Source organism: Plectropomus leopardus, chromosome 14, assembly GCF_026936395.1.
Source record: "Plectropomus leopardus strain MGB_pleo_1.0 chromosome 14, ASM2693639v1, whole genome shotgun sequence".
NCBI classification, from domain to species: Eukaryota; Metazoa; Chordata; class Actinopteri; order Perciformes; family Serranidae; genus Plectropomus; species Plectropomus leopardus.
Genome location: NC_142189.1, coordinates 30,756,951 through 30,774,030, shown reverse-complemented (window position 1 = coordinate 30,774,030; position 17,080 = coordinate 30,756,951).

Here is a 17,080-nt window from a genome sequence, read left to right as displayed (position 1 = left end):
ATTAAATAACATTTATAATGACCTTGCTAGAAAATGCTGTCCAGTTCTTGTTGCAGTAATGTCAGGATTTTAGAACTGTGATTAAATAGAGTCAGCTAGCAAGTGTCATTTTAGTCACTGAAAGCGGCAGTAAGTGACTGTGAAATATACAAAGCTACCTCTATGTTTTGGACAATGCTGCTCGCTAAAAAGAAAGAGAGAAACAACTGTTTAAATTTGTTGGAACATGGTTAAATTATCACATTGACTAAATAGCTTTCAGACATTATATTGAAAAATGACTGCAAGATAAAAGTAGAGCAGAGTCAGGGTTGGAAATTAACTTTAATGTGGATATCAAAATCTAGCAGCCTCTCAATAGATAACCATTGTTTTTTTGTCTGATGAGAAAAGCAAATCTAGCAGCTATTTGTATATTTTGCCAGCATTTGGCTGGTGGCTGGTGCTAATTTCCATCCCTGGAGTGTAGCCAGCAGATCCTCCTAAAGTCCTTTCCCTCTGTTATAAAGCCATTACAACAGCCTCTCTTACTGCCAACACTGCTCCTTCACAGCTTCTATTGATTTTACTACCAGGACTAACTCTGCTGTTAACTTGATACCAGTGTTATTAGCTCTTATACTTAGCTCTGATGCTGTACATCTTACAGCGAGTACTTGTACAACCCAAACTAGCAGAAGTATTATTACTGCTACCATGTAAGCAGTAGATGTCTATAGTGAGACTGAGGTGACTTAACCTGATAATTAGAGTGGGTGACCTGAATATCGCCTCTGGGAATCAATAGAGGTTTATCTTATCAATCATTTTATTACGGACATTATATGCAGAGGAAATTATCAACAGCTTGTTCAGCTTATCACTTTGTTTGTAAATGCAATGCATCATTTTCTCAGGAGGATTCTGGCAGCAGCAGCTGATCAGCACAGAGACACACAGACAGGTGAGCTGCAGGCTCTCAGGTGAGCTCTGATGTCATCAGCTACCTTCAGACTGCAGGAAAATCACATTTGTTTCTCAAATCAGATCCTGAAGACAGACTGTCTACACTGTAATCTGACACTAATCAGATTTAAAACTATAGGAGCCAGTAACTAAGTGCCACGCTCCATCGATTTGCCCTCCAAACAATTGATTTTGACTGAGTGATGTCACAGTAAAGTTGAGCTTTGATTGTAGCATACCTGTTCTACCTCGCCTTTATTTGTTTGTTATTTATTTGATCACTGCTTTTATCGCACAATATTTGCACTTGTTTTTATCTGTTTTAATTTTCTCATGTTTCTGCATGTTTTAGTTACACCCCCTGTATAAAGAGTGCTCAATAAACAAAAAAATGCTTAATTTTATCATTACTTAGCTTCAAAAAAATGACAGCTACTTAATTTCCTGTAGTACTTGACAAATATATGCTTTGTGTTGTTCACACGCTAGTTTTCCAATCTAACACTGGCCTGTACTTTTTACTGTAGCAACAGAAAAAAATACACATTTAAACTTTTTTCTTTTTTCAAGAAGACATAAAAAGGAAAAAAACTGGACAGCATACTTATCATAATTTATGTAAGATAAGTTATTTTATTAGATTCTAAAATGTAAAGGTGCTATAAAATAAACTTTTTAAAACATGTGTTAAGAAATTAGGGAAGTTTTATTCATGATTATCTATAAACTCAACTCATCACTTATCTATTTCCTTAACTAATAAATACTTCAAAATAAATACAAAATTGCCATTACTTATTGATAACCCAAACTTAACATGTCTATATCCTAAACTTATCACAAACTTATGAATAATCACACTAATACTTATGGATTTTGTTAACATTTGTGGCACTGTGTACTTTTTGCACCTTACTGATAATCTGTATTTATATTTTGATTTCTTTGCACTTTACATATTTAGACTCTTTCCTGCTTTTCACTGCAACTGCTGCAAAACAATTTCCTCTGGAGGAAGTACAATCTCATATTACTTTTATTAATTTATTGCTTAATTTCTCTATTTACCTGTACTAATTAGACTTATCTGATCTCATTTTATTTGTATGACTCATTATGTTATGGGAATGATTTGTAAGGTAAATTAACAACAGCTAACCCATTGTTCTTGATATACCTGTTATGCTAGTTGTTGCCTCTTTTTGCTATTTATTTAATAATTGGTTTTGTAGCACAGTGTTCACCCTATTTTTAATTGTTCTTTTTTTAATTTTGTGTCACAAGCTTTCAGCTAAACATACTATAAGGAAGGCACTAAATTAACTTCAAAATTATTGTTAAAAGTAAACTGTTTTCTGTGCTGGTGAACTCGCTCTAATGTCTCAGTAACAGAAGCAAAGGGCTTTAGGAGGGTCCAACCCTCCCTAACCCAAACCCTCTGGAAATGATCCATCCAAATACAACAAACCAACAACAATGTAAGTTTTACATTGTTGTTGGTTTGTTGTACTCTTAAAATTGCTTTCAAACTATTTTTAATGAAAAAACTGAGATTTAAATTAAACAAACACTACAAACAAAGATTATTTGAACAAGAGTATTTCTGGTTCTTTTTGAGTCATTTTAATAAACTAAACATAGCTCTGAAACTGAAAAAATACTGGAACATTTCCTGAGAGCCTCCTAAAGCCTTTCCTTCTTTTACACTCTTCTCAAAATGTTTTAATTATTTTTTTTTTGGATGAAGCTTTTTCAAGAAAGACAAAAGATTAATAATCATCATAATCATTACTTATTTACAACCTAGACTATCTTAAACATAGCAATATTTATTCAGAATCTAAACTTAACACCTACATCCTAAACTTATCAATATCTCATCTTTAACGTTAGTTATTTACAACCTAAACTTATCTCTTGTCTATAAGCTAAACTAATCAATACTTATGCAAATCTTAAACTTACTATTTGTTAATTTCATTCTTATCCTTAACTTATTAATATCAAAAACTTTAGACTTGTTTACAACCTAAACTTATCAATTAACTACAACTGAAACTGATCAATACTTATCAACATTTAAAACTTAGCTTTCATTACTTTTATTATCTTAAACTTATCAATATCTAAACTCATCATGACTACAAACTAAAAGTCAAATCAATATCTCATATCTTACAAATATCAGTATTCTAAACTTATCAATGTCTTCAACTTATAACAACTTATGTAAAACAAATTACTACTTATCAATATCTTATCAACTTATCAAACTTATCAATACATCGACATACAAAAGGTTTTTTTTGTTATTTTATAAAGCAGGGAAATAAAGAGCTGTAGAGAAAGATTTAGAAACCTGAGCATGTGTGTGTGTGTGTGTGTGTGTGTGTGTGTGTGTGTGTGTGGAATTGCCACTAAGTATACTTTACCTGATGGTGCAGTAACGCACGCCCTTTACCTGAGAGGAGTTTCACAGCTCCACACTGTAAGGAGAGTTAACCCACCAACCCCAAACCTCAGACATCACCTGAGACTGACTAGCAAGTGGAACCCATGTGGGCATGGCCACAGTAGGCCTGCCCAACACGGAGAGTGTTACCTGCACATCAAAGCGGCGGTCGCGAGGTTTGCGTCGCCCTCCGGCAGGTGGCTGGTGGCGTTCGGGGCGTCTCTGCGGCGCTCTCTCTCTCGGACTCGATGGCCCAAATGGACGCAGCTGTTTTAAAGATGGGCAGAGGGGAAAAGAGTCAGAAAAAGCTCCAACAAGTTCAGGAAGAAGAATGAGACGAGTCATTTGGGTTGAGGCAGGTTGTGGAGGTCACTCTGCCGACAGAAACACCACGACCATTCACAAGTCGGCCCTATTTTCTTGAAGGAAAAGTAATCCCTCCACATGAACTTTCTCACGTTAAACCATGTGCTCGAAAAATGCCTACTGGAATTCTTCTATGAGTGATTTCCTGTATTTTCACAATCACTGTATTACTCCACAAAAGGCACTTCTCTGTGTGTGCACATTTACAGCAGAGTGTTAGGATGGACTACTTACTCCCGTCGGGGCAGCATCCTGCTCTCCACCCTGTGGGCCTGAGGTGGACGGCTGAGGACTGGAGCTCCTCTCTGGCTGAACAGGGTGCACCTGTGAGCAGTCACAACAACAAGCAGTCTGCAAGTTGCTCCTTTGTTGCAGTCCACATGATCTGCTGGATGAGCTTCGAGTGGATGAGCTCCTTGATTCTGCTGATTTCCAGGCGCCGTCTCTTCTCTATGACTGATTTTGTGGATTTGACAGCATCCAAAAGAGAGTGGTTACCTGTTATGCACACAATTGGCAAACCTTTTTGTGTGTCACCTGTGGTAAGCTCTGAGAAAAGTGTGGCCAAGAAAACAGCACTGTCAATGCCATCTGCAAGAGCTAAAGTCTCTCCGGCCAAAGTACTGCGGACAACTCTCCGGATTCTCTTGGACTGCCAGCATAGAGGTGAGAATCTTCCTTTTTCTCCCATTAGCGTGATGAGGTGTCCACCCTGAGTCCCTGCATCGGGAAGGTTACCCATTGAGGAATCACTAAACACCACTAGTTTTAGGGAGCTGTCTTCTCCTGGGTGCTGAAACCTTCAGGTCACTTCTTCTGATTTCAGTTTTCTGATTAGTTTGTTTGCTCAGTGCAGAGTCTGAACAGTAGCATGTTTTGTACTGGATGCCAGCATGGAGATGTCACACATAATGTCCGGCAGACTCTGCGTTGCCACCCACAATATTTGGCCAATCTTTGACCTACAATTCTACAATTTCTACAATTTCATTTAGCAGACGCTTTTATCCAAAGCGACGTACAACACAAGCAAGAATTTAGACTTAAGGAAAAAACCCTTAGTAAGTGCAAAAAGTGCTTCAGGTGTGATTGGTCACAGGTATTGCCGTCTAGTGGCAGAAGAAGTGCCGCACAGCCTCCCTTTTTTTTTTTTTTGAAATCAAAGTAATAACCAGTAGCGATCTCAGCATCTGAGATTCAACAATCTCAGTATCACTACTTACGATGACAGTCAACATACAACATCACACAACTTTGTCAGTGCTAGATAATCATTAGGTGCTGGGTTTTGGACATTCCGACTTAATTTACCCCAAAGGGCAAAGCGGAGAAGAGTCAGGTTAAGTGCCTAGGTGTTCTCGGAACAAATGAGTTTTCAATTGTCTCTTAAAAGTAGAAAGGGACTCAGCAGAACGCACAGAGTTTGGAAGTGTGTTCCACCATTTGGGAACAACAGAAGAGAAGAGTCTGGCTAGAGATTTAGCGCCGTGCTGGGCTGGAAGCACCAGGCGTCTTTCGCATGCAGAGCGTAGTGGGCGAGAAGGAGAGTAGACCTGCATCAGGGATTCCACGTAGGCTGGAGCAGTTCTTGTGATTGTTTTGTAAGCCAAGAGAAGTGCTTTGAATTTGATTCTGGCTGCCACTGGAAGCCAGTGAAGGGAAATTAGCAGCGGGGTGACATGTGCTGTTTTGGGCTGGTTGAAGACCAGACGTGCTGCTGCATTCTGGATCATCTGAAGAGGTTTGAATGAGCATGCAGGGAGGCCTGCCAGAAGAGAGTTGCAGTAGTCAATGCGTGAGATCACAAGAGCCTGAACCAGAAGCTGTGTGGCCTGTTGGGTCAGGAAGGGTCTGATCTTCCTGATGTTGTAGAGGGCATAACGGCAAGATCGAGAAACTGAGGCAACATGAACCTTAAAGGTCAGCTGGTCATCAATCATGACACCCAGGTTTCTGGCTGAGTTTGTGGGCACAAGTAGGCTCGAGTCAAGTTGGACACTGATCCGAGGCTGAACAGATGGACATGCTGGAAAGACCATGAGTTCGGTCTTAGACAGATTTAGCTGAAGGTGGCGTTCCTTCATCCATGTCGAGATATCAGCCAGACACGCTGAAATCCGAGCTGAGACCGTTCTGTCATCAGGTGGAAAGGAGAGGAAGAGCTGAGTGTCATCAGCATAGCAGTGGTAGGAGAAACCGTGGGAGCGGATTACTGCACCGAGTGAGGTGGTGTACAGAGAGAAGAGTAGGGGACCAAGCACCGACCCCTGAGGAACCCCTGTCGATAGGCCATGTGACCTAGACACCTCTCCTCGCCATGACACTCTGAAGGATCTGCCTGTGAGGTAGGACTTGAACCAGCATAGGACAGAACCTGAGATACCGAGCTCAGAGAGTGTGGAGAGGAGGATTTGATGGTTCACCGTGTCAAAGGCAGCAGACAGGTCCAGCAGCAGTAGGACAGAGGAGTGACTCAGTGACTGACAGGAGTGCAGTCTCAGTGGAGTGGTCACACCTGAAGCCAGACTGGAAGGAGTCAAGTAGGTTGTTGTTCCGCAAGTATTCAGAGACCTGGTTAAATACTGCGCGCTCCAGTATTTTCGACAGAAATGGTAGAAGTGAGACTGGCCTGTAGTTTTCAACCTGGGCGGGGTTGAGATTAGGCTTTTTGAGCAGTGGAGTGACATGGGCCTCTCAGTGACATGGACCTGAGCATCTCAGTTTCACTTTCAGTTAAAGGATCCTCTCTCTCTATTGCTCTGGTGGGGTCTACAGGGATAGGCTGCAGATTTCTTATGTACATACTTTGTTTCACCTGTATCTCATCCTCCAGAGAGTGGATCTCCGTTCCAATGTAGCTGAAGCTGTCGTTTTCTTCACGTCCAACTTGAAAAACAGCTTCAAGTGAGGGATGACTGTTGAGGAGACTTTATTTGTACCAGCCCAAATGAAATCATCAACGTGACAGGCAAGGACCCCCATCACACTGCAGGACTCATCCAGCCAGTAGAACACTGCTGGATCAACTTTTCACACAGTGGCTCCCAACTTCTGCATCGTGTCTTTTACTCTGTTGTAGCAACACAGAGAGGCATCAGTGAGACCATAAACACATTTTTCAGCTTCCACAGATGTCCTTGCCTCTGGGCTTCTTGGGGAGGCTTGATAAACACATTTCGAGTCAACTCTTCACCTTGCAGAAATGCTGCTTTAATGTCCATAGAATTCAGCTGCCATTTATTTTGACATATGACAGCCATTATCATTTTCAGGGACTCTGAGGCACAGCTAGCTGAGTCTTTCTGGAGCTCCTCAGTGGTCATTTCCTCAAAGCCTCTTGCAACTAATCAAACTTTGGATACAACACCATCAGATGTTTCCATGAATGTGCACACCCATCTTGTAGAGACACATTTGTGGCCTTCATCCATCACCTCTTCAAACACTTCACTCTTTTTCCAGTTTTCAATTCAGCAAGTTGCTCCTTTGTTGCAGTCCACATGATCTGCTGATGAGCTTCGAGTGGATGAGCTCCTTGATTCTGCTGATTTCCAGGCTACGCCTCTTCTCTGTGACTGATTTTGTGGATTTGACAGCATCCAAAAGAGAGTGGTTATCTGTTATGCACACAATTGGCAAACCTTTTTGTGTGTCACCTGTGGTAAGTCCGGAAAGTAAAAAGTCTTCGGCTCTTGCGTCAATCTATCAGCCATTATGATCAAATGTTGTTTAAATGATATGTCTCGAGAAAATGCGTCCTCACCAAGCAGTCAACCCAATGTGTCTCTCAAGTGTATCTCTGCTATTGTCTGACACTTCTTAAATACACTAATCCGAGATAGAATGCTCTATGACATTGGACGGATCATGATGTCACCTGAAATAAAATGCTTTATGACATCAGGTTCCATCCGATGTCATCAGCATCACGGAATGCACAACATTTCAGTTCTCACACAATTAAAAACAAACATATAAAAAAATGAATAAACAAGCCAGTTGTATTAATTTTATTAATATTATGGCAATAAATATTACTAAATACAGCAAATGGCCTTCTCATGAAAGCTTGAAGAGCTGACCCAGTACTATAACAGGCAGGACAGCTTACCAACGTGAAATGCTACAATAGCAAAATACACCATATACATTGTTGTTGTTTTACACTGTCTCTCTTTTACAATTATTGTTTTTGTTTATTCAGTGAATGAAAAAATAGAAAGCTGTCTCATCTAATGCAAACCAATACAAAATCCTTGCAATGATTACTATCTGAATTATACTAATATTCTATTGACAATAAGTTCAAACTTGCATTTGAAACCATGTTTTTTTACATTCATATTCAAAGGGGATTTTTTTTAAACATTTGATTAAATATAAAAGGATTTATTTAACTCCAAAATTATCTTTTCAAATGTGAGTGATAAGTGTTTTATCTGCTTAAAGGTCCAGTGTGTATAATGCAGTGACATCTAGTGGTGAGGTTGCAGATGTGAAACTTTTCCTTTGTGCCACGCGTGTAGAAGAACTACACTGGCCGATGTGAAAATGTGAAAATGTGGACATGCAAATGGACTCTTGTAGAGTCAGCATTTCATTTGTTCTTTCATTACAAAGCAAACTCAACAAATGAAATCATAGCAATCACTGCATCATCTGCAACCTAGTCAGCACACTGACTGTCTTTGTGCAGGGATCCTCTAACTTTTTTTATAAAGTGGACTTAATCAGAGACATATCAAAACTCGTTATTGAAAGCTTTACTGATCCGTAACAACTTAAAAAGGTGTGCTAGTAAAAAACCTAATATTGAGTAGAGCCATAGGGAAATGAAATGAAAATAATGTTGTTGCTCTGAGTTATTGTATCAAGTACTGCCACCAGTGGGACGTCTTATATCACAACAATGTAATTAATCGAATGATAATGATTAAATGTACCATAATACTTTCTCTTTTTTCGTTATATATCTTATGTTACAATGTCATTCTTTGGAAACAAGGCCAAAGTTTCAATTAATTACAGACTGCTCTGAATACTCTGTTTTCAGCGTTTTTTTTCCTACTTTGGCTACAAGCTGATATCAGCTTCTGACAGATTTCTTTATATGGCCACTTGCTCCAGGCTATTGCAAGTTTTACATTAGATAACCTACACTGCTACATGTAGCTACAATATAACCTCAAGGAAACATATAACATATGTCTATATCGTAAACTTATCACAAATTTATTAATAATCACACTAATACTTATGGATTTTGTTAACATTTGTGGCACTGTGTACTTTTTGCACCTTTCTGATAATCTGTATTTATATTTTGATTTCTTTGCACTTTACATATTTAGACTCTTTCCTGCTTTTCAATGCAACTGCTGCAAAACAATTTTTCCTCTGGAGGAAATACAATCTCATATTACTTTTATTAATTTATTGCTTAATTTCTCTATTTACTTGTACTAATTAGACTTATCTGATCTCATTTTATTTGTATGGCTCATTATGTTATGGGAATGATTTGTAAGGTAAATTAACAACAGCTAACCCATTGTTCTTGATATACCTGTTATGCTAGTTGTTGCTTCGTCTTGTTATTTATTTAATAATTGGTTTTATTGCACAGTTTTAATTGTTCTCTTTTTATTTTTTGTAACACACTGTCAGCTACACATCCTAAATTAAAGGCACTAAATTAACTTCAAAATTATTGATATTTTAATAATTGGATGGCTTGTTAATATAAAAGTAAGCTGTTTTCTGTGCTGGTGAACTCGCTCTAATGTCTCAGTAACAGAAGCAAAGGGCTTTAGGAGGGTCCAACCCTCCCTAACCCAAACCCTTTGGCAATGTTCCATCCAAATATCTGCTTCCTGTTGTTCAAAATGCAATACTTGATACCAACCAGGGAAGAAAATGCCAGAAGCAAAGCAGCCAGTCAAAGTGGTTTTTAAAGTTTCAGCCACAAGAGGTCAGGAGTGCACAGTACAAGCTCCATAACAGGTTCCCAGTGGAGTTACTGGTCACTGGTGGAACTATGGAGCATGTTTTGATCACTGGGCTCCAGTTTAGTTTGTGTCTTGTGCTCTACTAGCATGTGTAAAAGGACATATATGTACGTGAGTGACACCATACATATTTCTATTGTCCCAAAGACAAATCAATTCATATTACTGACCTGTTGTGTAAACATGGATGTAAAAAAGTGCAAATTCAGTACAATCAATTATTCAGTCCTTAAATATATCTTAATATCCAAATTTACATTCTCTGTGATGATGATGACTGAGGGAGACAAGACTCGGAGCTGTCTCTAAGTCAGCTGCACAGCTCAGTATCCTGATGACTTTCACAATAAACTGCTAAGATTGAACTCTACTCTGACAAAAGAGTGCAGGCTGTGATATTAGTGAATGACACCTGTGAACTCCTGACCTCTTGTGGCTGAAATCAGATCAAATACACATCAAATTTGTTGCATCATGGGAAATGATTTCTGTTCAGTCATTACATGAACATAATGCAGTGTAGGAAAAACAGCTGGAATATTGCCAGTAGACCCTCCTAAAGTCCTTTGACTCTCTTTCTGAAGACAATCCTCAGGTTTCTACTTCTGTTCTTGTAGTTTTTTGTAATTCCAATTTTCTACATGTAAAGTAATTTCATGTAAAGTAATTTCACTACTTACTCCTGTCGGGGCAGCCTCCTGCTCTCCACCCTGTGGGCCTGAGGTGGACGGCTGAGGACTGGAGCTCCTCTCTGGCTGAACAGGGTGCACCTGTGAGCAGTCACAACAACAAGCAGTCTGCAAGTTGCTCCTTTGTTGCAGTCCACACAAATTACTACTTATCAATATCTTATCAACTTATCAAACTTATCAATACATCGACATACAAAAGGTTTTTTTTGTTATTTTATAAAGCAGGGAAATAAAGAGCTGGAGAGAAAGATTTATAAACGCGTGTGTGTGTGTGTGTGTGTGTGTGTGTGTGTGGAATTGCCACTAAGTATACTTTACCTGTTGGTGCAGTAACGCACGCCCTTTACCTGAGAGGAGTTTCACAGCTCCACACTGTAAGGAGAGTTAACCCACCAACCCCAAACCTCAGACATCACCTGAGACTGACTAGCAAGTGGAACCCATGTGGGCATGGCCACAGTAGGCCTGCCCAACACGGAGAGTGTTACCTGCACATCAAAGCGGCGGTCGCGAGGTCTGCGTCGCCCTCCGGCAGGTGGCTGGTGGCGTTCGGGGCGTCTCTGCGGCGCTCTCTCTCTCGGACTCGGCCCAAATGGACGCAGCTGTTTTAAAGATGGGCAGAGGGGAAAAGAGTCAGAAAAAGCTCCAACAAGTTCAGGAAGAAGAATGAGACGAGTCATTTGGGTTGAGGCAGGTCGTGGAGGTCACTCTGCCGACAGAAACACCACGACCATTCACAAGTTGGCCCTATTTTCCTGAAAGGAAAAGTAATCCCTCCACATGAACTTTCTCACGTTAAACCATGTGCTCGAAAAATGCCTACTGGAATTCTTCTATGAGTGATTTCCTGTATTTTCACAATCACTGTATTACTCCACAGAAGGCACTTCTCTGTGTGTGCACATTTACAGCAGAGTGTTAGGATGGACTACTTACTCCCGTCGGGGCAGCCTCCGGCTCTCCACCCTGTGGGCCGGAGGTGGACGGCTGGGGGGTGGAGCTCCTCTCTGGCTGAACAGGGTGCACCTGTGAGCAGGGGTGGGGACAAGAAAAGGTTTTCTAGATGTCTTGCAATGCAAACACGGACGATTTGACAGATTCACAAATGTCAAAAATCTAAATGAAACATTTTGACCCCTTTTCTTATCATTCAATCAGAAATCCAATAGAAATTGAATCAAGTCGAGTCTTGAGGCTCCTTTAAGATTCCCATCCTTACCTGTGAGCCAGAGGTGGAGGGCTGGGGTCTGGAGGCCGGGGGCTCCTCGCTGGATCCAGAGCTGCTGTCCTGCTCCCTCTTCCTCTTGTTGGTTGGCTGTTAGTGAGATGGTCAGAGAGAGAAAAGGAAGGTTAGGTTTGGTTGAACTCTTTAAGTTAAATCCCTTTGAGACTGATGCAGTAGAGTGGCATAAATCAAACTGATCATCATGTTAGGATAGAGCAGGTCTGACTGTACTGACTTTGTATTTTTATGCTATCAGGCTCTGCTTGTTCCAGCTTGTTATTTGCTGAAACCTTTGCTTGTTTTCTGTTTTCTTAAATATTTACAATTAACAGTAACTGGTATTGCAATAAAATCAAAAAGATATTCTACAAAGCTTTGTTACATCCAATCCAGTCCAATTACTAGCTTCAAACAAAGGTGTGTTATATATTTTTGTTTTTAGGATTACAACAACTATGTGAAAATTGACATTTTTTGTGACCAGCCGCAAAGAAAAATCAAGCCACAGAATGCATCTATTCATTTTCGTGAGGGGCCTGGTTAGCAGGCCGGGCAAGATACTACAGACATCCTTCTCCCCGGCAACGCCATCCAGCTCCCTCTGGGGATCCTGAGGCGCTCCTACACCAGATGAGGAGATATATAATCCCTGTTCTGGCTCTAACCCTGGGTCTCCTACCAGTTTAATGTGCCCAGAAAACCTCTAACAAGAGGCACCCAGGACTGTCAGGACCTATCCTGATCAGATGCCTGAACCACCAAATGCATTGCTTTGATTTCTGTAGCTGTCAAACAAGACTAACAAAGGTTAACATCACACATCTGATACAAAAACCACACAGTAATACAACTGAGCTGAACTGAGATTTAATATACACTTGTTTATCTTCACTGCAGTAACCATCACAGATATCAAGGAAACCCTCATGTCAGTTTCACATAAACTGGTGGTTTCAGTTAAAAAAAATCACTGGTTTCTTTGCTGCTAAACCACAAGTTATAGCATTAAAAGTGGCAATATGAAAATTAGAAACCTAAACAACATATTTTGAATGAATGACAAAATCATTCATTCAATGGGCAACATCTTGAGAGAAAATCCAATAATGTCCAAAAAAGTTCTAATAATTCAAATTTCTTGATAAAAACTCATTTACAATATGCTAACAATACATGCATGATTTTTTTACTTGTTGTGATCAAAGGTGTGAAAGAAAAAAATCAAACAGTTTTTCCAACATGCCACCTCTGAATGCATAAGAGTGTCACACATTTCATTTACCCAAATTAATGTTAAAAATTTAGGCTGTCAGTTTGCTTGTTCCATTATTTTTGCAGGCTTGTTTTGTCTTGTGAAATTTTAATTTTGTTATTTAATGTTAGCTTGTTAATAGTGACACTACAAATGTGAACTCCAGCCTTCCACCTTCACAGTATTTGAGTAGAGACTTGAAATTTAAGAAAGACTCAAAGGACTTTCAAAGTGTTTAAAATTAACAATCATTGTCTTTTAACTCTATCTTAATTATTTGATGTTAGGGTTAGACTGAAATATGATAAATAGAAACACAAATTCATGAACTAGAGCTAAAAATAAGTTAGAAAACAAACTTGCCACAATCACAGTGGGAATTAATAATAAAAATAAACTACAAATAGCATTACATTAATTTAAAACGGTTATATACTTATATTTTCCATGTTAAAATTGTACCGCTGAGATTGTTCACTGGTCCGCGGTTGTTTTTGCAGTTGAAGCTTTAAGCTAGCAAGTATGGAAGTTTGTCACCTGCTAGCTAAAATAAAGTTAGCAAACAAACTTTACACAACGACCATGGGAATATCTAACAAAAGGAAACAAATTACATTAATTATAACTGTTAGATACTTATATTTTCCATGTTGAAATAATACAAATTAGATCATTCAGTGGTCTGTGGCGGCTGTTTTTGCATTTTAAGCTTTAAGCTAGCAAGTACAGAACTTTGTCACCTGCTAGCTAAAATTAGGTTAGCAAATCAGCTTTACTTGAAACAAACATATTTAATGAAAACAAAACTGCAAAAAGCTTTAAAACGATTTACAATTGTTAATTCTTACAGTTTTAGATGCAATTTAAGTCAGTCACTGATACATTGCGGTCGTTTTTGTGGTTGAACGTTTTAGCTAGCCAGCTTGAACTATGTTAAATGCTAGCTAAAATTAGGTTAGCTAACACGCTTTGCTCGACGAATAAAGACATAACTAAAGAAAAGTTTCAATTTATTTATAACGGTACATATTCTTACCTTTTCCATGGTGAACAGTAAAACTGGTATCAGTTTCTGGTCTCTTGGGGTTGTCTCTGTGGTCTCTGGTTTTAGCTCGCTAGCTCAGTACTTCTCTCTCTGAAATCAGGAGTGAAATGGTGCCGAATGTTAGAACCTCCAGTATATATATGCATTCCATAGAATCCCAGCGTCATCAAAGCAACAAGAATGACGCGCTATTGATGTTTTTGCATATTTTTATCTGAACACCACAGAGGTTTTACAATAATTGTACAAGTTATCCCCTCACTAACATAAAAATATTCTACAGTAACAGTGTGTGTTGCATACAATCATTAATATATGTATTGTTCAACATCAGTTTTCTTGTGCTGCATTCAGACACCTTTCATAAGCTATTTAACCCTTTGAAACCTGAATAAAATGGTTTGCTTTCTTCCAAAAACATGGGAAAAAGGCAATGAACTTGAAATTGCAAGAAATAAGTTGGTGAAGACAATTAGTTTTAAAAGCATGGAGGAATGATTAGAAACTTTTAAAAAATGGAGAAACGTCCAGAAAACTGTATTTATAATTATTATGATGATGTATTTACAAATCCATTTCATTTTTGAAGTGTTCTGCACTGTTTGGGGGGTAATTTCAGATTTGTTTTTGTTTTTTTTGTTTTTCTTTTATCCTTATTTTCATGAATTTTTCTTGTAATTATTATTATTATTATTATTATTATTATTATTATTATTATTAATAATAATAATAATAATAATAATAATAATAATAATAATAATAATAATTTAAAAAATATATAATTTCATGCTGCTTTTTTTGGCCATGTCTCAGTTGCTTGTTGCCTTCTCCCTGTTTTTGAGAGAAATCACAATAATTTGCTCAGATTTTAAAGGATTGAGCAAAACTTGTACTAGAATCCAATAAATGGATCATTTTGTAAGTCATGTCAAACATTAGTAGTGCACCCAAATACTGCATTGCTGGGAAACAATGGAAAAAAAATACAAAAAAATGCAATTTGTGATTCTTTAGTGTCTTTTTAAAGTTCAAGTTCACACCTTGATCTGCAGCTGGATTCTTCATGTGTCTGATGACCAAAGGTACACACTGTTTCTCAAGTTCCCAGCCCACATCTGTCAAGGATCACTAGTCTGGAACAGAAAACATTTCTATACAAACAGCCTTAACCCCACAAGTGCTTCAGCAAACATAGGCTGGCATACTGTGGGATAGTGTATGTTAAAACATGATTCAATAAACATGGCCCTTTACATTCAGATGACATTACAACCATCATACCATATAAAAATCTTCCACAATATGTCTGATGCTCATACTGCCCCCCAGAGGTGACTACACTACAGTACACTGACTCCTAATTCATGCTGCTGTCAAAGCCATATTTTAGTGTTACAGGATACCAGTCACTCCTGTGGAAACTGTGATAGAAATGCATTTCATTTTTTAATGCTTCGTTTTAATTCATATGTTTGTATTGTACCTTGCTTGTGTTGTATGTTTTTCTAATGGAGTTTGAGTCTGACAATAAACATGAAGTTAACTGAACTCATAAATTTGGCAGTCTGGGAAACTGTTGTGAGGTGAGCTTAGCTTTTAGCAGGAGGGCTTCACTTTCTGCTCTGTATGAGAGGGAGATCCTTGTTTAACCCTGATACTTCATCATTTAATGCCTAATTCTGACCCTTAACCTTCCCCCAATGGAGGTAAAAATCTGGGGAAATAGAGAGCAAATCCAAGCTGAAGACCTCAAGGTTTTCATTTGATTATCAGTAAACTTTAACTGCAACCATCAGGTTGAAATTCAAACTTTTCCAAAAGTGGAAAATATTGAATGACATGTTTTAGATGAGAAACACAAACACAAACTTGTTAATGAAAGCTCACAAGACCAGGTTATCATTTGGCTTGATTTCTTTCAAAAACACTGGGAGAAGGCAATGAGTAACTTGACATGGAATTACTCAAAATTAGCCAGAAATTTGTTAAGAAAAGAAAATTCGGGAAAATTAGCTAAAAATTTGCAAAAAAAGAAGGGAAAAATAAATAAATACGTAAAATACTCATTATAATGAGACACTGACCAATATTGGTTTTCTAGGGTTGATTACAATTATTAGAAGTTAATCAGATGGATAACCAATATTTTGAGTCGATGTGCATTTAAAATAACAATGAAAATCTTTCTGTCAATATTTAAAATTTGGAATAAAACAAAGTCCAACATAAAACTCTGTGTAAATGCCTTTAGCAAATGTTAAATCAAAACGGAGACTTTCAGTAGCAAATACAGAAAGTTGTTAACAACGTTTTTATGAAGAAAAGTAAAAATTTAAATTGAAAATGAAAAAATGACAATAGCTCCCTGAGGTTTTACAAAGTAAACATTTCTGACATCCTGACGCTTTTTTGAACTTTTTCATTAATGAACTTTATTAGGGATCATTAAAAAATGACTGTTGCATGGAAATATATGGGTTGGAATCTATCCAATACTGTAGGTTGCATTCATTATCTAGGTATTCTTTCTCTTTTGAGGCAAGCAAATCTGTGTTGTCCTGGTAGAAAAGATATTTCTGCGTTCATTGTCCTCAGATGAAGATGCGATGTACTGTATTTGCACCGCATGAACCCCACGACATGTATCTTTCTGTTATATATGGCTAATTTTTAAGAATGCACCCCTATGAAATCTAAATGGGTGAGTAACATAAAATTCATCATCCCTATTGTCATTATTCCTGAAAATAGCTACGGTGACCATAACTATTTTTGAACCAGGCTCTTAACGTGTTTGTTTCTGTGGCTAATTTTGCCATTTTGACATGGGTGTTGATGGGGACGGATGTGCTCCTTGAGCCAGCCTCAAGTGGCCTTTCATGGAATTGCCCTTGTTGACAGTTTTGCATTGGCTTCGTATTTAAGCCCCGGAGATGTCCGCCTGTGACTTAAGTATTTGTTGGTCTCCGAGGAGACTGGAAATATTGCGTTCCTTTTAAATTATTTGTTTTCATGAAGTGGATTGTGGTTACTCTTCTTCCGTTAGGGGAAGATGCAGCCAAGACCTTTGCTTTTTTCAGGCCCTCGAGTATTTT